A 19,719-nucleotide genomic window follows, 5' to 3' on the forward strand; every position below is an offset into this window, starting at 1 on the left:
AGCTAAATTAGCAGCTCTGCATAGCACAGAGAAGTGTTCTTAGCATCCATCCACTTCATACAATGTCCATCAAGAGCTCTGAAATCAATAAGCTTACTCCAAATCCCTCAAAAAATTCTATCAAAAGCCTTTTTGTCCCACCCTTTTAAATACGAGCACTTTAGGCTTCACATAGCCATTAAAAAAGGTCCATGTAGATCTGACCTGTAAATGCATTACTTTACATATTAGATCGAAAAAGTAGTAGCAGTTACAAAGCTGAACAGATTCTGTGACCACCACAAAACAAAACAGGCGCTTGTAATGGCACAATTGGAAAATTAGATAGAAATGTTGAGAAAATATGCTAACAAATGACTAAAATCAAAATCTTTCCCCAGCTCATCCTCCAGGTAAATATGAACAGAGACTGACTTCCCAGCCAGCCCCACAGGTCTTGTCTCATTCCCTCGTCTCATTCCCGAGTCCCCTTACCAGCCAGCTGCCCCCCAGGTGTGAGTGCCAGGATCCTCAGCCAGCAATGGACAGTTTCTGCATATGGGTGTATGTGAGACCTGGGCCAAGCAAGGATGTTCTTATGCTTGGAACAGCTTCAGGAAAAAGGAGAAATTCATCGACCTGGAAAGCTGGGGTAACACCGCTTTGTAAGTTTTGTTTTAAGAACACACTGCACCCATTAACACCTGTGACATGTTTCCTTAGAACATGAAGCTCTACTGAAATTCAAGTGACATTGTAAAGAGTGAACGAAGAAACTTCCAAAGTATGTTCAGGATGCCTTACACTGGCATGTATCCAATATATCTTTTACAGGGTACCATCCTGCAGGAAGGCTGTCACTGGCAATTGTGCTAGTAAAATGAGAAATGTAGTGACTGTGGTTCATAGAGAGAGAGGTATGCACATAATTTTGTGTTTGCTTTTAGTATTATGCAATCTGTGAGGGGAGGATGGTATTTTTTTTGTCAAGGACACACCACAACTCATCCTTTCTCTTCACAGAGATCAAACATTATGTTCTATATCAGTTGATAGCATGTTCAATCAGTTTAGTGCTAGGAACTCCCTTCCAAATGGTTCCAGCCCAAAAAGCACCTGGAAGCCACAGGTTGTAAGTAATAAGGTTGCAACTAAGCAATATTCAAAGGGGCACTGCCTTGGCAGCCCCATAACTTTATAATAGATCATCTGGAAGAAAAAGCGCACTTTTTGCCTAATACACCATCTGAGATCATCACACATGTCTGTGGCAAAGGAAACAGACCCCAAAGGAGCACACCCAACTTTTTGAACCGTGTGACACCACCTAAGGTAGGCTCAGGGCTCTCAGAGAGAGTTACAGGCCTCCAAGTCAGTCCTGAAAAGGCAGTTTCCATGAGGACACTGACCTGCTGGGCAGTGGTTAGCGGCAGGGATGTGCCATCTTACACAACAGCAGGGTAATAAAATGTAGACATTTTGCAGTCTTAATTCTTCAGCAACAGTGGTTTTCAAAATACCAAAGATAGCTCATGGGTGCAAGGGGAAGGATTTTTTTTGTCTTTACAGCTTCAAACAATAGCACAGTGACAGGAACTTTGCAGACCTCGGATATTACATGACCTATTCAAGTACTCAGGCCCCAAGCTCTTTGTCACAAGGTCTCTGTTCAGAACAAAGCCAAGTCTCTTAAGTGACTCTACTGGCGCTCATTAAAAAGACAGTAAAAGGGACAGCAAATGATTTGCTAATAAAGTCTGATTCTGAGGTGCACTATACATAGAGGAGAGGTAGCACAATTACATTAGTAAAGGTAATGAGGTCACTGCGACATCATTGTTTGTTCTTTAATTTAAGCAAAAACAGTGTAAGGTGGCCATAATTGGGGAGAAGAAAAAAAAAAAACGAAAAAGGCAGAAAAAACTGTTCTGCTTTCGGATAAGTCTGACTGCATGATTATAGGATGCTGGTGATGTCTAAGAGGGAGTTACTGAATATTTAACCTTAGAAATGGAAGCTTGGTTGTCTCTTGTCCTGTTAACATCCACACGTATCTTCCATTAACTCTAATTAAGGCTAACAGGGTGTTCACTAAGTATCTCCATAATTAATGTTAATAGTAGTTACAGGCAAGCGTTGATAGAAGATGAAATGCTAAGTTTCTTCTCCAGGGTTAAATACTCAGCAGCCTGTCTGTCTCTCATATCCATTTTCTCCAGTAAAGGCTCTCTAATCAACTGTACACATTCCAGACAGCCTTTTGCACTGATTCTTGCAGTGAGAGACACATGCAACCATAAGTTACAGTGCATGCTGTTATTTATACAAAATATAAACACAGACAACACAACACCTGACACAGACTGGTTCACATCTGTATGCTCACTGCTGTACACATATCCCAACAATGTATTAACGGTGCAGACTGACACATCCCTTTTTCCTTCAAGATGCCCAGACTTCACAGGGGAACAGCATTATTTCTATCATGTAGTAAGATAAGTAATTTTCAATTAACAAACCGAAGAGCAAACAAGATCATAGCAACAACCTCAATTACCCTTATTAATGGCATTATGCCACCCTTAGTTGATAGACTATACTATATTCCCAAATCAGACATTATTAACAAACCATTAAATCTGTAAATTAGAACAGCACAATTATCAGCCATAATCAGAACAGCAATAATAATGCACCTTCTATTGTGCTTCTGGGTCAAGCCCTGAGCAGTAGTTCATGAAAAAAGCATTAGCAGACTGTTTCCAGGCAGTGGTCACTTGCTAGCACTAGGTCTTCTCACCCTCTGCTTTCTTATCCCATCGTAAGTGGAGAATTTTCATCAAACTTGTGCAATTCTGTGGCTGAGTAGATTTAAAAACTGTCTTTAGGTGGGAATGTATTTATAAAACCTCAAGGAACTAGAGGAGTACTCTGCTGTTTCCCTCAGGAGCTGCAGATACTATTTGTAGAAATCATAGGATGTTGAGGCCTTTGCCAAGGACATCTCAAAGAGGCAAAGAGCACCAGAAGAGGAGTGATGGGAGAGCCTGTGCAGGCAGCTGGACAAGGAGGAAGGAGCAGAAAAAAGTCCCACTGGTGCTGGCTGTTGGAGCCAGACAAGGAGCTGCACTTGTGGAAAATGTGACTCATGCATCTAAACCTTCCCTGTGCCCTGGTCCTCATACACTTCGGGGCAGCTGCAGTCAGAAAACGCATGGAGACACAAGTCCCAGGGAAATGAATAGCTGCTTTTGCTATTGGATGAGAAAAAAAATCAATTTGTATTTTTATCAACTCACCAATACTGGCCCCATGTTACATTAAAAAAAAAGATGTCTCCCAGGACTAGTCTTAAATCACAACTGGACATATTTTGGCTTTGCTATGTGAAAACAAACTTTTTTTTACTTACTTTGTTTTCTGCCCTGGGGAATTAGTGACTCAAGCAGGATGCTGAAGACTCAGGGGGAATTATTTTTCATCATGTTGAGGGTAGTTTTTTTCTACCAGGCATGCAGGCTTATTAATGCAGCTTCACTCAGTACTATACTTTCAATAAATCATTTTGCCCCTCCACTTTTCTTCAAAAGTTTTTGGGGAAGTGTGAGGAAGTTACTGTTCAGGAAAGCAAGGGATATGAACACAGAAAGCACTGAGACATGCTGTCTGTCTGCAGTGGGGACAGAGCCAGCTACCCTTCTGTTGCACCCCCCTTTGCCATTCCCTTCTCAGCCCCTTTTATCCAAGGGGAGCTCCCAGGGCTAGTCCTGCTCTGGGCACCCTCCTTGTGTTGCTCTTTTTGCAGCACTCAATCCCTGTACCACATCCTTCCTCTTCAGGTTCCACATTCCACCCCGGCTCTTCTGACAATACATCCATGTCTTACATTGAAGCACACACCTCCCTGCTGGATCTTAGGACTCTGGAACTTCATGAAAGACTAAAGTGGCTGTAGGGTAAAAACCTTCCCATTTTCTCAGTCAGGTTTGATTTACCAGAGGTACTTTTCTGTATCCACACAGCTTTTCTCAGAAAAGAAATATAGAGTATTCTTTTCCAGAGCTATAGAACCAGATAACATTTTAGCTATAGTCAATCTAACCAAACACAGCATGTTTCTTACCAAATTATGAGTTGCTTTTTGAATATATTTTGAATATTCATGAAATACTATTTTTCATAGTCACCCAAAGCAGTGGAAATATATTTAGCAGCAGCAGAGCCAAGAATAGCCAGAGTTCTGTATTACTTGTTACAACACTGGTTGCCTTTCTGGCCTGCTCCTACTCTTAGCACTTAGGAACACACAATGAAAAAAAAAATATAGTCAGTAAAAGTAACACTTGTACAATTACATTTTAAAATCAGGGTGTTGTAAAGCAGCAGCTAGAAAATAAGGCAAAACCCTAAGCAATGAGTTGGCTAGACATTTTTGTAGGAATTGCAATGTATGTCCAGTACATGTTCAAGGAGCTGATTGAAACTTCTGACTACTTTATATTTTAACTGGATGGCTGATGCTGCTTCAGCATCCTACCAGCAGAATGACAAGCATATTAAAAGAGGGAGCAGGAGAGGATCAGCTGAGAACAGTGATAGAAGGATAGTTCATCCCTTCATTATTACTCAACCTAGAGAGGATGCTCTCTGGTTATGCTGGATATCCAGTTAATTTTACCCAGGGTTGTGCAAAGCACAAACCTATGTTGGCAATACAGGTAGCACAAAAAGATGGATCATATATGAAAGAATTTGTTCTCACTGGATTTTTTATTTTCTTTTTCCTGAGCACAAACAGAAACAATAGAAAAAGATTTGAACTGAAAATTTTCTGTAAGACAGCTCATCCAGAAGCTGAAAACACGAGCTCTGAGATATATTTTGTAACTTCTTGAAAGCTCTTCATCATTTTGTATTCTGCTCCCCAACTCACCTTCACAGCTTTACTTTTCTATTTGACTAAAAAGAGGCTCCTTTCTAGTGCAAACTGTGTGCAAATGGGACTTTGCACAGTGAAATCGTATGCTTATCTAGGGCTGTTGACATATGAACTACTGATTTATGAACAGCTGGCTAGCTTCTGATACTACAAAAAACAGAACTCTAACCTTCTGCAAGTGCAACTGTCTGGACAGCATTTCTAGTGGTGTTGAGTTTGGAAGAACTACTCACCGATTTCCTATCATTCTGCATGATGGAACACGATGGACTTCCTGAGAGCTTGTTGCATCTTCCAGATGAAGCCTCAATCTGTCAGCTAAGAATTTTTTTCAGTCTAGGGAGTGACATTTTTTGCTTCAATTTGTTTTAAAACTCAAACCCAGATATTTTGTGATATTTCTGTGAATCTAGGATGGAACTCTAAATCAAAAGAGAGGCTGTTTTAATTAGCCAGAGGTGTGTTCGATGGAGCATTAACCTTGGACAAAGAAGATTCGAGCTGACATTCCCGGTCTTCCCAGTTCTCACCAGGGAACACAAGCAACCCACTTGCTAGGCTATTGACCTAAAAATTTCTCCAGGCCAAACCAGTGGGGTTCTTGGAGAAGGCACCTTGTACAGACAGAGATTTATATCTTTGTGCTTGTTTGTTTCTTTAATTAAACTATATTGGGGTTCATATTTTTGGACCACAAGAGAAAAGAAAAGAATATCCCTGAAATTTCGAAACCTGACATCTGCTTCATGAGACAGATGAGACAGAACTAACCTTTTTTGTGTAAAACTAACTTAAAGATGATTCCACGTGTTACACAGCTTAAAGTTCCTAGTCTTTCAAGTCTGGAAATGTCCCTATTCAAAAGACCACTTGCAATTCCATCATGTACAGGTTAGGAATCATTTGGGGAACTTAGGACAAATTATGGTAATACAGCTGAATACTATATAAAAACAACTAACTAGTTATATCCTGGCATCTTCCACCAATGGACATTGAGATACCCTCCAACTGACAAATCCATGTTTTTGAGAGGCAGAACCAAAAACAGCTGCAGACCTGCTGATATACTAGAAACAGCAGAAAATTTCTCCATGGATCCCAGCTATCTACTCAGAACTTCCCACTAGGGCAACAGTATAATTTTTTTCTCTTCCAGATCTACCTGTCTGTCTCTGGCAAAGCCCCATCACAGTGCTGCCCCTCTGCTGTCCCACTGCAATGGGGTGAGTGCTAGAGCACTGTTTTCAGGCTCTCTTCCCACTGACCAGCCTCAGCTCCCCTTGCAGGGTAAGGGCAAGTGACACTGAGCAGCCCAGGCTGGCTTAAGAACCAAGAGTAACCACAGAAGTAATCTACATCCAGAAGCCACAAAAATATATTTACTTTTTTCCTCTCTCTAAAACAAAATAAAACCCCATTATAATCATCCTAACCATAACACTTACTTCAGTTTGCAAACACTCTCAAAGCTGCAGTGGGCAATAAATCAGACATGTAACTTCCAGCAATTCATCTCTGGAGCTGGTTGCTACATGGACGTAACATATAAAGAGGTTTTTTCCTGGTGATCCTCACAGCCAAGATTCCTTTTGTTGGTTCTTGTTCAAACAAACACTTCTGTAAATTGCAGCTGAATCTAAATGTAGCATTTGATCTTAATTATTTTCCTCTAATCAGTGATTTGAAGGTGGCTTTGGTTCTGATAGGCTGATACACTGTCATACTTGTTAAAAAGAAATTAACTCAGTTCATCCAACTCCAAATGTAGGTGTATGACATCTCCACTGGATAAACTCATCATCATCACATGAATCACACTGAAGGCAACTAAGATATTCTGTTTTTCATGCAAATTGACTCAAAAGAAAAACAACAAAATCCATAAGAGGCAAAAGAAGCTTCTGCAATGTCATGAAAGAGAAGCAAAATACACTGAGGCTCTGTCCAAACACAGCTGTAACATCTCATCCCTTCCAAATCACTCAGAAGGATAAGAGAGTATTTTCAATAAAGCTACAGAACATGAAGGCTTATACATCCTTGATGTCCCACAGCTGGAGGGAAAGACAGTGGTCCACTAATCTTGTACCATTTCCCTTTCATTAGTTTAAGTTTTGAATTTTGGATGGTGGTGAATTTAGAAAGAGGGGTTAATTGTTTAACCTTACAAAAACAATTATGCCTCTTTTGGCACTGCCTTTTGGCCTGTTTCATATTTCTAATTTCCCAAAGGATTTGAAGCTCAAAACATTGGTAAACTCTTTAGTGAAGACTGTACCTGTGGATTCACTAAACAAAAATTTGAGACTAGACTTAAAGCTTTTTATAGATTTTGGATCTTCCTGTTGTATGTACTGTGGCAAAAAACAAACCCAACATTTATTTGAATCAAAACTTGAAATCAGGTGTTGTTTCATTTATAATTTTCAATCCAGTGTTTCAATATTGCATGTTCAATTTAATTCCTATCACATCAGCTACTACCATCAGTTGGCTAGAAGAGGAGGTCATGTGGCACAGCTAAGTGTGGCTTAGAACTCTTTCAAGCAGTTTCTCAATCAAAATTTGTCGCAGTTTCATAACTATTTGTCCTCCTATATGTTATGAGGCACGGGTTGGTTTTTCTACCCCAGTAAAGAGGTAGCTGAATAGTGATAATTCACACAGATTTGTCTACAGAAGGAAGAATCTCAATCTCCAATCTAGTCACTGTCTTTAAAAGTTCACTCATGCTAATATGGTTCCCAAAACTGTTATTCTACTCTCCATTTCGGCAAGAACCACTTACTCCTCCCATCCAATCTTTCACTCCAGAAATTACACAGCCCTTTTGCATATTGTCTCTACCAGGGAAAAGAAAAAAAAATCAGGGAAGAGAAAGGGGTGAGTTTGTACTTTTAAGCAGGAAAATTTATATGGCGTAAAGTGCTTAATTCAACAGGTTGATGGGATATTAATACTAAAATCTGATTAAGATATGGCATTTTATTGGTACCCCTAGCTGTCAAATACTTCGTTTACCCAAACAAATAATTGGGTAAAACATGTAACAAATTTATTTATGAAATCAGGAGGAAGCAAGCAATAAACAATTTATATTACAAAACCCATGTACCAATATACAGCAATTTTATGTCTAAAGTCACATTCTGTAGGAGAAAGAAGGGCTTGTCATTTCTGCTTACAGCAGATACTAAGCTTCTATGAATAGTGTTATTTACTGACAATCAGTGCCTTTGTGTGCATATTTTCATACATACATATGTATGTATATATGTATATTTATACACACACACACAGAGCAAAGACAAAGTAGATTCTAACCTTCAGCCCAGGCTTTCAACAGTCACCTCACAAGGAGTCTCAATGAGTCCCATCTTTCATCCTCTGACATTCTTCATTAGAAGAACAAAGTGTGAACTGCGACATTAGAACAACAGGCTTGTGTCACTGATCAGTTGCACTCATTTTTCGGAGATGCAAATACCTTCATAAATAATATTTTCTAAAGACCTAGGAAAAAATGCTCTACTTTTTTCTACTGTTTGTCTTGAAACCCTCCAGGTTTTCAGACTTCTAACAGTTTTGGGTTTAATATTAATTCAAAGTTAGGTGCCATCCTCTTTCAGCAATGAAGATGAGTCAATCTTCAATGTGACTTTGCTCAGGTGTTCATTTCCCCCAACACACACTTCATTATACTAATTTGTTTTCTCGTATTAAAATTGAATGTACATATTCTTAGATCAGGTAGTATTTGTCACACAAATTGACTGTGCTTTGGGCAAGCACTGAATCGTTATTTGAGATTTGCATGTCATCTCAATCTAAAGATTAATTACCATTACTTTATTAAAGCTCACTGACACAGTTCCCAAGTGCTGTTTGAAACAGCAGAGTGCTCTACAGATGTGTATAGCAAAACCCTGTATGTATACAGCAAATCAACATGAGCTAACCCAATTGAGCTTAAAAATTATTTTTGACTACTCCTATTTAGTGAAGTTCATAAACATTTACATGTGTGCTATATAACACAGCATCCTGCTAACAATGAGCTTTCATGTGCTCAGCAAAGGAGAGAGGAGAAAGTTGTTGCCGTGCAGTTATCACAGTCCCACCTGAACACAGGAATAATGCACTCCTTGGCAATTGCTGTCACCGAGCAGTGATGTGTATGAAGTGCAAAGAGCATTTTCATGTTTAAGATAAAATAATTTATTTTAAATATTCAACAGTCAGTGCCTTCTTCATATTGTTCTCCCAGGGTCTCAGCTCACAGGCTCTGATTCCATGAGCCAGGAAGGCTACTTGTCAGCTGTTGTAGCGTGAGCAACAGCAGGAGGCTCAGAACAAGCATGTAAAATAAAAATGCACACTCTAGAGACAGCAAAATGGCTGGTTTTCTACGTGGCATGAAGCGCTTCACTCTGCAGGAGCCCTCAGATCTCTGCACTGAGCAGCTGGGTTGCACTTTTCTCCTATCAATAATAATGATGAATAATAATAATGATAGCAAAGTAAAAGGAAACTCTGAACTTACAAGCTGCATCAGGTGGACTTAATGCTCCTGCCTCCAAGTGCACAGGGATTAATTCACCCACCTTTCCACTCACAGCCCCCCACTTTTGGAGAGCTGGTTGGGGGGCTGAAATACATGGCTGTCCTGTATCCAGGCAACGGGTAACCCTGAGGCTCTGTAAACCTCTGCAATGCACAGGAGGAGCAGCTGGGGCAGGTACCTCCCAGACTTCACATAGTACAGGACAGAAGGAGCTTTTCCAATTTCAAAGAATAAAGGCAGAGGGTAGAACAACATGTCCAACTACCTTCTGACAACAAAAGCACATTCCAAGGTCTTCCAGGGACTGCCTGCTTTCCCAGCACTGCTCACTTGGAAGGTGCCAGGGACAGTCTGCAAAACTTACTGTGACCTTTTCTTTTCTTTCTCAGTGCTGTGTATGCTCTGACCTAGGTCCACCTTCTCCTAGTGCAGGAATTTTCCAAATTTACTAGCCACCTATAGGCATCAGTCTTAATTCCTGGGGCTGTGTTTTGACCAGACAAAACCTACCAATGTCATGATTAATGGACATGCACCCACATCACCAGGCTTCAAGGATGGTATGTGGGAGAAAAAGTTGGCTGAGAACAGATGATCCACCAGTCCTTATATTCTCAAAGGGAAAAAGTTCTTCATCAGTAAAGGAATAAAATTCTAGAGCCAGGGAGGTGAGTAGGAGTATTTACACTAACTTCAGTGACATCCAGATTTCATACACAGTGCCTTGGGCAGGTTTACTCATGATGCCCTGATTCACTCAGTTTCCATGTACAGCTGATGTTTACAAAGACTGAGATGGTCTTACTTTGATGGAGATGCAGTATTTTAGGAAAGACCAAAGAAGACCATGAGCTAAGAAAGTTACAGACAAGAGCTAAAACCCACACAAATCTGGTCCTGAGCATCTTCAATTCTCAGATGATCTACAGGCCACTGACATTCAAAACACATATTTCAGAGGATGAAATTATTTGACAATGAACTGGAAATATACTCTGTAGTGTTCAGCTGCCTTACAAACAATTATTGGACACTCATATAATTGCAAGATGTACAGGGAAGAACAGTCATGAATGAAAAAAAGTATGACAAATTGCTGCGTTAAGATAGTCTGATCCAAACCAGACTTAATTCAGAGAAACCCCGTGTCTAGTATGAAAGAGAGGTCACAGTGGCCCTTTCCTACCTTACTTGATGCTGTGTCAGTATTTGAGGTTCTTAACCATAAATATAATTCATGATACAACAGTGCACAGCAAACACAACAGATAGCTTAACCTGCCTTGTCATCACAGTACTAATATACTATCCAGTCAGGATTTTCACTTCATTCGGTATGACCAGAAACATTAAATAACGCTACCTAGAAGTGCACAAAATTATAAAATCAGGAGCACTCTTTGGAGCTTGGGAATTCTCATGGTTCCTGCTGTAATCTCAGCTCCCTGCCTGAACCTTTACTTCTCTCTTAACAATTTATACAACCTCACTGCCCTGGCAAATAGCTTCTTTTCCTTCTAGCAGTGACATCTGTTATTGTAGGAGACAGCGCAGTATAAAGTTACTCATTAAGGGAGGTAAAGAACTACCTCCCTGGAATACAGTATCACCTCCAGTTGAACTCTGGGGAAAAATAAGTACAGCCCTTCTTTTCTCCTTTGTGAGCAATGGCATGGAACATCAAAAGGTACTGGCCTAAGTGCACATTATACAGAGGTCCTCAAGGAGATTAATTCAAAGCATGTAATTCCAACTACTCTGCAAAGGGCAACTCTAGTGCCAAAGGGCCAGATCCTTTGCAATACTGGGTGTGTCCTCCGCATCCAGCTGCACCAAATTTTACAATATGCTTAAGTTAGAAGTGTGAGATAAGACTTGGGTACCAGGTCTTCTGGATTTCAATCTCAGTTCATCCACTGATATAATTAGAGGGAGGGCAAAGCTTTCTGTCTTTTACACCAAACCACTTTTCTCCCCCAAATTCTTACACACATAAAGACTGTCTTGAATCACATAAATCTTCTTTACAGCTTTTCCCTTGCAACATGTCCATTTTGCAACACTGCTCAGCAAAAGCGAGAAGAGTTCCATCAAAGAATCTGGAGGTACAAGTAAGTGGAAAGACAGAAGAAAGATGGAGAAAGGGGCAGGTCAGTGATGTGGCACCCCTGTAAAGCTGAAGCACAGAGGTCCTTTCTGAGAGTGGGTGTGCTCCAGATTAGAGGTGACAACAAAGATCCAGGGGACAACCTATCTTGAGACATCGAGACCTTTATGGCACACTGCAGCAAAGCCCTATCACCACTGTCTTCTTCAGGATCTACAACTTCAAATACCCATTTAAATGCTTTGGAGAAAACAGGCCAGATGGTTTCACCCCCTGCAAACCCAACTCTTCTGCCTGGTGCTAGTTTGTGCAAATCGATCCCTCATTCAGAAATTAAAAACAAAATGAGCAGCACTGAAAGACACATCAGAGAAGCTCTGATTGAGAAGAAACCCAGAGCAGTTCTGATTGATTACTCCCAGAATGCCTTTCCCAGAAGCAATAATGAAGTACGTGCCTGGGACAGAAGCCCTGAGCAGTGGATGGAAACATTTGAAAAGCTCGCTGAGCCCTCCCCTGCACCCACAGACCTCCCTGTCTGATGAGCATATTTAAAACAGTTCAGCAAAGCACTACAGCCTGGGTCCCTACTAAAGAAAACATTTCCTTCTCTTCCGTTCTCCTCCTCCTTAAATTAAACTCAAACCCCAAATCTGGGAGCACCTCTACTATGTGTATAATGGTATCTGTCCAACATTCCTCAGTAATAGCATCATTTGGGATGGGGAGGAGAGCACTGCACATCGGGGGAAGGCATAGTACAAGGGATATAGGGAAGATAAACAATACCCTTTCAAGGTTTCAAACAGAGCTTACTGCTGGTGGTGAAGGCAGTTATTTTAATCCTCAGCTGCAAGTCACTGGGACACAATAAAAGAGAATTAGCTAAGAAAACATTTAATGATAACAATGAGCATTCATGCCTTATTCCCTGACTTGCAGCTGAGAGTATTCAGTAACTCAGAGGTGGATGGGAAAATAGGAACAAGAAAAGCTACATCAGACAGGCCACCTGCCATTAAGAGTGGTAAAAGCAAGTCATCAGCAGAAGGAGGAGTAATGTCCTAATAGTCATTATCCTGTCAGAAAAATCCCAAATTATTTCAGAAATGGATCACACACACACACACAAAAATTAGGTTAGCAAAAACAAAGAAAAATTGCTCTGCCTCAGTATGCCCAGAAAGAACTTAGCAAGAGGATAAAAAGATTTTGTTGTTAGGATGACAAAAAGGAAAATAAAACAAGAGATGGGAAGAGTTGCCTCAGTTTGAACTGGAAGACTTTTCTTATAAAACAAAACAATACAAAGGTATTTCTTCATATCAATTCCCCAAAGTTTTATGTAATCTAAGATGAAACTTTATTTTGTAACATTTCCTAACTTAAAAAAAAAAGCAACAACCCCCCAAAACCACAACAACAAACAAATCAAAACGTCTTTTTATAATATGTTTGGATCTAATTTTAAAAGGAAAATGTTGGTTTCATTATTAAGTGTTGAAAGGATCAGTTTTGACATTTCTAAAACAATAACACGTTGCATTAAAAAATCTGAAAGTAAATATTTTGATGTTTACAAACATATATATGCTGCCTGTGGTCTCTGTGAAGATTTTGGATATAAAACTTTACATAATTTCTGTCTTTCATAAAAATTATCTAATACAGAGATGTGATTCACAGTATACTCACAGGAGAAAAACTATCAGAACACTACACTTTTCATCAGTTATCATTACTCTTGATCAATAGAAAAAACATGTGGCAAAAGACCAATATCCCAAGCAGCTAAGGCAGCAACTTGGGATTAGTGTTGTACACCTAGTACTCAGGACTGTTGAGTATCCCTTAGGATTGATATTGCTAGTCCTAAACAACATCTAGCTGGTTTTAAGTTTTCCGAATGAGTTATTTCCAATTACATCTTGGAAAAAAAACCCAAAAAACATTTTATCACTGCTTTTTAAAAGCCACCATCACTTATCTCCATTTCCTGAGATGACTTGTTGAACATACACAACTTTATCCACCATTTGGTCATACTAAGTCATTAGGAGAATTGAAGCTTTGCTGTAATGATCTTCAGGTATTTTAAATTACCATAAATTGTGCTCATGTAAGTAGTCTGTACTTACAGTCTTTAGTTTGAACACTGGCTTTTGGCAGAAGGAGACAGAATAGTGGAATGCCAACTCCTGGTTCCAATCAGTTCAGCTAGACTTTGGCCTTCAGTGCTGCTACCAGATAACATACACAATTTGGAGATGGAAAGGGAAATGGAGAAGCAAAGGCAGTTCTGGCAAGTGATTACACTTTCCAGTAACGTGATTCATACATTCAGCCAATTCAACTTACAGGCCAATAACTTGCGATAAACTTATAGGTCTATTCTGAGAGCTGAACACTTAAGCATGAGGGGAAAAGGAACAAACCGATTTCTTTCCTTCTTGATGACTGAATACTTGGGGGAGAAATAAATCAGAATTGAGGATATTATTTTTAGCTTCCTTGGAATGTACTATTGGATGTACTTTGCAGCCAGAAAGGTTATAAATGGTCCAGGTCAGTCTGAGGAGTCAGTGACAAATTCTGCCACCCCATACACATGTCCTCTGTACTGCATTGGGTGTCCATCTCAGCAAGGGCTACTCAGAGAGCAGGCAGGAAAGCCCAAGCCTGACAACCCTGCAGAACATGGGGAAAACAGTGTGTCAGCCATAAACTTTAATATTCTGTCATTAACAGTTGCCAGGGAAAGGTGCCACAAACAGTTCAAGGTGGCAATTACAGAAAGCCAGTTCACAGTAAAAGCTTTCTCCTACCCTTCTTGGCTGTCTCTCCCATGCAGCAGGGAGGGACTAAGCCTGCTAAAGCTCCTAGACACTTTAAAATATCAAGACAGTGCTACATCTTATCTGAAAATTAGCACCTGGTTAGTGTTGGGGTATTTGAAAATAAACCTTTCAAAAATGATTAAAAAAGGAAGTTTATGTTGCTTAAACATACTTCTTTGAAATTTATTTATTTTTGCACATGCTGCTGGGAATGTTGGTCCACTTATGTATGTGCTGTGCTCCACTTTTTCAGAAAAGGAACAGCTGCAGTCAGTCCCCTGTTCAGCTCAAGACCCCCACATGCTGGGCACTGGAAGCTAAAATACAGGCAGAGCACTGTAATTATACCCCCCTCCACGTCATCTGGCCACAAAATGCCTGCAAGTCCTCTCTACCTTGGGGCTCCTGCCACATGCTACCAAGGAGAACAGCCTTGAACATCCAGTACAAGTATGTCCAAGGCTGTTCCTAGTTTCTTATCTGAAAACAACTGTGAACAAATGTAACATCTGCCAAGGATGTAATTCCCATCCATCAGAAGGTAACAGGAGGATAAGTCATTTTACAAAGGACAATACATCCATTAGATTATCATTATCTTTACTGTGCACAGCCTGTCCAGCAGCTGACCTATGGGTAGGCTCCTCTTTCAAAAGAGCTCTCAAGATTTTGCACTAAATAGGCACAGCAGCACAAGCAAGAAACCTCAGCTTTAAAATGGGTCAGGGCATTCAAGAGTAATAATAACCTCTTTCATACTCTGCAAGTTTAAAAATAATTAGTTGTAAATTTTATTTTTTTAATATAAGATGTATAGATATTCTTTGATGTGCAGCTTTCCAACTGAGGAAAATGAATTTCTGGACTACCTCTTTCTTTTTTTCTTTCCCCTCCCTGTTCTTGTTTTGTCATAGAAAGGAGGAACAACAGGGAAAAATATGAAGATAAACCCTTCAGAATGAAAACTTTTTCATTTTCAGGTTTCTCTGAAAAGGAATGCAAAGTTTCACAAAGTTAGTTTCTACACAAAATAAAATACTTTTTCTATAAAAAAAGTTTACCAGCTGTATTACCATCTTTATATAGATGGGGAAGGAACGCAGACAGGAATCAAGCTACTTCCCTCTGTCTGCATGCAGGCTAGGCACAGAGCTAGTAATTGAATGCAAAACTCCCCAAACCCACTTTACTACTTATAGGGTAATACTATCCTTATTGCTGATTTTAATAGTTATCGCCTTTCACTGATCCAAGTCTTGCTCATAAGCCCAAGAATAAAATCTTCAAATACATCCACATATACCCCTCTTACATATCTGTTTTCTGAGAAATCTCTAAAGTGAGAGAATAGTTCCAGCAGCTCTTAAGCTAAGTCCTCAGCTTCACTCAGTAGTCTTCAAAATGTACAAGTCAAAAGCAAATGTACTTCTGTAGATCTCAAAATAAGCGATGCAAAGCCTTCACTGCCATTCTCAGTGACATTGTATCTCAGACACTCCACCCAGGATGCAGCACAGCAATGAAAGGCAGCTTTGCTTCCCCATCCTGTCAGATTGGGTAAACCCCATTTTCCCTTAACAAAGCACTTTACTCATCATCAAAAAAAGTTTTAAATTACTCTGTAGCTTTAGAACTAAGTGATAGGAACTGTTAGATATATATTTCTAATGACAATTTCTTTCCTCCTCCTTCATTATCATTTCCATCATTCCCAACTTCATAGGGAAACAGGCACAACCAAAACCAGTCCCCACATGAACCACGGTTAACATCAGGTCCAAGTCTCTGGGGCAATACCTCTGAAAAGGTCAATCCACTGCTGGCAGAATCTGCTCTAGAGACATTTGAGTCCTGTGGCTCTTTGTGTCACCTCTAGACCCATAAGAGACAGAAGTGGCAAACACATCCCGCATTGTCAGCAGCCACTTACAGCCTGATGAACCACCTTACAGCACCTTCCGCGGGCAGAAGAGCAGAAACCTGCTACCCCAGCCAGGATCCCAAGCGCTGCTCCTCAGAGACAGGAGCTCACTGGTGGCAGACTGAAACAGTGCTGGCTGCACATATGCCTTCCCTCTGGATGCATGGCTGACCTGACACCCACCCTCCATGCTCCTCTTTCACTTGTTAGTGTCCACACAACAAACATATCATCGCTGGCCACAGCAGTTACTGAGACATTTATAATGTGAGCGGGCTGTAACCAAAACACGTGGCCTGCGAGTTTGCAGGGAGCTTGAAACAATGGCTATTGGGCAAGGAGCATCCTATTTATCTGTGCAATGTTAACTCAGACATCCAATGCCAACCATGTATGTGTCAGAAGCTGTTAGCCGCTTCACTGGTAATCTGAGAATCAAGCACATGGGGCATCACATCGTTCCACACCACTTGCTGTGAGTGATATCTCCTCTTGATACCACAGTGGGCAGCATCTAGGAGGCACCAAATCACCTTTTATAAAGAAAAAGCTACATGACCACATTCCCCTTCTATACTGGTGCAAACACAAGCCCAGAGTAAAGTAAAGCCCAGAAGGCTTGCACAATAGCATCTTTAGTGTAAGCACAATTTATCATATGAGAAGATTCTCTTGCAGACTAATTTTGCAGATATTCGAGAGTAGCACAGCTTCTCCAAACAATGAAATTCACAGTTAAAAGAAAAAATTAAAGAAAATTAAAACTTTCTCTGTATGATATCTAATTCCTTTGGTCAATGCAGGCACCGTTTACAGGCTTTTATATAAACCACTGAACCTTTAAGAAGTCCTTATTCCATTCTCACAAAATTTCAGTTTCTTTAAAACTTGTCAAATTGTTCAACATTTTAGAAAGAAAAAAGTGTATATTGTCAATGCATACAGAGATAATAATAATACTGAACTATTAATTTTCTGCCCAAAAAAATGTTTATAGAAAGTACTTTTCCTTTTTTCCATTTCTGTAATCACACCTCAGCATAATACAGATTGAGTATTGTGACACGATTGTGGTAAATGAACCTCAAAATTTGTTGTTGCTTCTTCTAAGAGGGAATGGGGTTTTGTCTGCTTTTACTTTTAACAAGTTTGCAACATTATCAGCTGCTGAATAGATTTTTATAGGGAGAATCAATGGGGCATCACAGGGAGTCAGAAGTGATGGCAACTATAGAAAGAATGACTGAAGACATATCCCAATTATGGATACAAAAGGTTACAAGAGGAAGAGTGCCCAACTCTTATGCTCGCATGCACAAGCACACACTCATTCTTCTCCATGAGTTGGCTTTTTCCCAGATCCCAGACCTATGCTTTTCCCACTCCAGGTTCTGCCTCTACTTTCTGGAATCAGAGGATTCAACCTTCTTTGTGCTCACGTAGCTCCAGCTGTTCCTTCTTACAAGTTGCTAAGTGGGTTTGTGTGAAGGTCAGACTTATTTCAAAAAAGCAGGTAGTTTCTGTTCATCAGCAAGTGACAGTTGCACAAGAAAAAATCCCAAACCTCAGGACTCCTTTTTCTGAGCTGGTGCATGTTTTGACTGACCCCTGCTACCCATGAAAGAACCTCAGCCTCTAAAATACTGCTGCTCGCAGCCTTGCTTCCTGCAGGCTTGAATATTTCAGATGCCTATGGAGATAACTGGGCTCTGGTCATCCCCAGCAGTGGACCTGGGCATTGAACAGAGCAGAGGAAGCTGGTGGCCCAAACTGGTGCATGCCACTCACTCAGTGCTTCTGCAGGGATGAACAAAGCACACACTGGAGCAGGAGGTTCAGCCTCATGTCCTCATCAAACACCATACAATGAGGATTAACACCATTTCACAAATCACGTTTCAGGAAATGGGGAGGAACAGAAGCCCCAGTTCGGCAGCACTATTTTGTCCCACCTCTTGATCACAAATCATAAAATTCTTAGGAAAGAGATTTTCACCTCTTAAACTTTCAAATACTGAAATAGTGACAATTCTGTAGAGAACACCCTAGGAGTAAAAGGTGAGATCCCCTTGTAAGAGTTCAGGTGTGCTTGCATCAGGGCTGCAAACATACATGACTAAAAGGTAGACTGTGGAAAAAAAGGGACACAGAGGAGTACTCTGTGCCTCTGTCCCATTGCCTGAGCATCCTCTCAAGCAAGAAAAAACATTATTTACATTTATTACTCATTGTTACTGAGTTCAAGATGCAGCAAAATCTAACATCCCCAGCTCCTGTCATAGTAGCTGAATGTCATAATTTTCTACTGCTGCTTTGCCAAATGACCTGAACTAACAGAGACAAAGTAAATCTTTTGCACAGCCCAAGACTGTATACATCCATACCATAGCCTACCACTTTCCTTTTGGCTAGAGCTTCCACCAAAACAGAACAACTTTCAGCAAGGAGGGGGGAAAAAAAGCAACTGTAAAAAATCAATTTTTAGAAAGAATGTAGCATGATGCCACTTTCCTTATATGGCAACTGGTATCCCATGTGGAGGCTCAAACAATAGCCAGCCTGGCAGGGGATGGAGTAAGAAGATGACTTTGGGGGAAAAGATTTTATATATATATTCCCTGCTGGCCCTCACCCTCCATTTCCTCTTGGATTTCTTTGTGACTGCATTGAAAGGGGTCAATAGCTCCCAGCTTGAGAAATGCAGCTTTTGAAAGGACTATCACCAGCATCTGTATTTAAAGCATGCCTTTTACTTCATGGCCCCACCAGCTAATGCAGGGCTTTTAAAAAGCAAGCAGCAAGATAAACTTCTGGGGAAAAGAAAAGGTGAAGAGCAGAGGAGAAACACTACTTATCTGCCTTGGCTTTACTGACACTTTCACTGGAATAAAGCTTGATTGGCAAAGCAAGGACAGGGAACATAAACTGCAGATGATCTAAAGCACTATGGATCATTACACCTTGCTTCAGTCACCACCTCCCCATCCTTTAAAGTACATTCAAAACCACCACATGAAGTAGCCAAGAACCAATATGGAAAATAATTTCAAAGGATTAAAAACAGTGGGCAAATTAGCACTGAATACTGAACACATCAAAGCTTTGCAACTCAATCTTCAGTGTTTAAGAATTTCGGATCTGACAAACACAGGCAATTGAGTAAAATTTTAACAAATTTTATCTTGATAATGAAAGACTGGTCCAGTGGCTAAATTTATATTCAGGTTTTCTGTTTGAGGAAATACTCCAGAACCAGGATTTATTGGGAGGGAGGAGGAACAGGACTATAACCTCCTTTAGTGCCAGGGGATGCAGCCTATGCGGAAGGCTGGTACATGCCCAGTTTTTCAGGACCCCCTGGCTCCG

General features: G+C 40.4%; 1 protein-coding gene across 6 annotated transcripts in view; it reads right to left on the reverse strand.

The window, feature by feature from the left end:
* Positions 1-19,719, reverse strand: part of TSPAN18 (tetraspanin 18) — a 119,542-nt gene that overhangs the window by 39,390 nt on the left and 60,433 nt on the right. The window contains exon 1 of one of the 6 annotated variants that reach the window (XM_027642010.1): positions 9,468-9,489. The exons of 4 other annotated variants lie outside the window; for them this stretch is intronic. The gene's annotated coding sequence lies outside the window, so the exon portion shown is untranslated. Of the gene's footprint in view, positions 1-8,248; positions 8,272-9,467; positions 9,490-19,719 lie in introns of those variants that run through there. One more of the 6 variants, XM_027642009.1, reaches the window with a different exon arrangement.

This window comes from Corapipo altera, unplaced genomic scaffold (genome assembly GCF_003945725.1).
Source record: "Corapipo altera isolate COAL_440 unplaced genomic scaffold, ASM394572v1 23b, whole genome shotgun sequence".
Taxonomy (NCBI): domain Eukaryota; kingdom Metazoa; phylum Chordata; class Aves; order Passeriformes; family Pipridae; genus Corapipo; species Corapipo altera.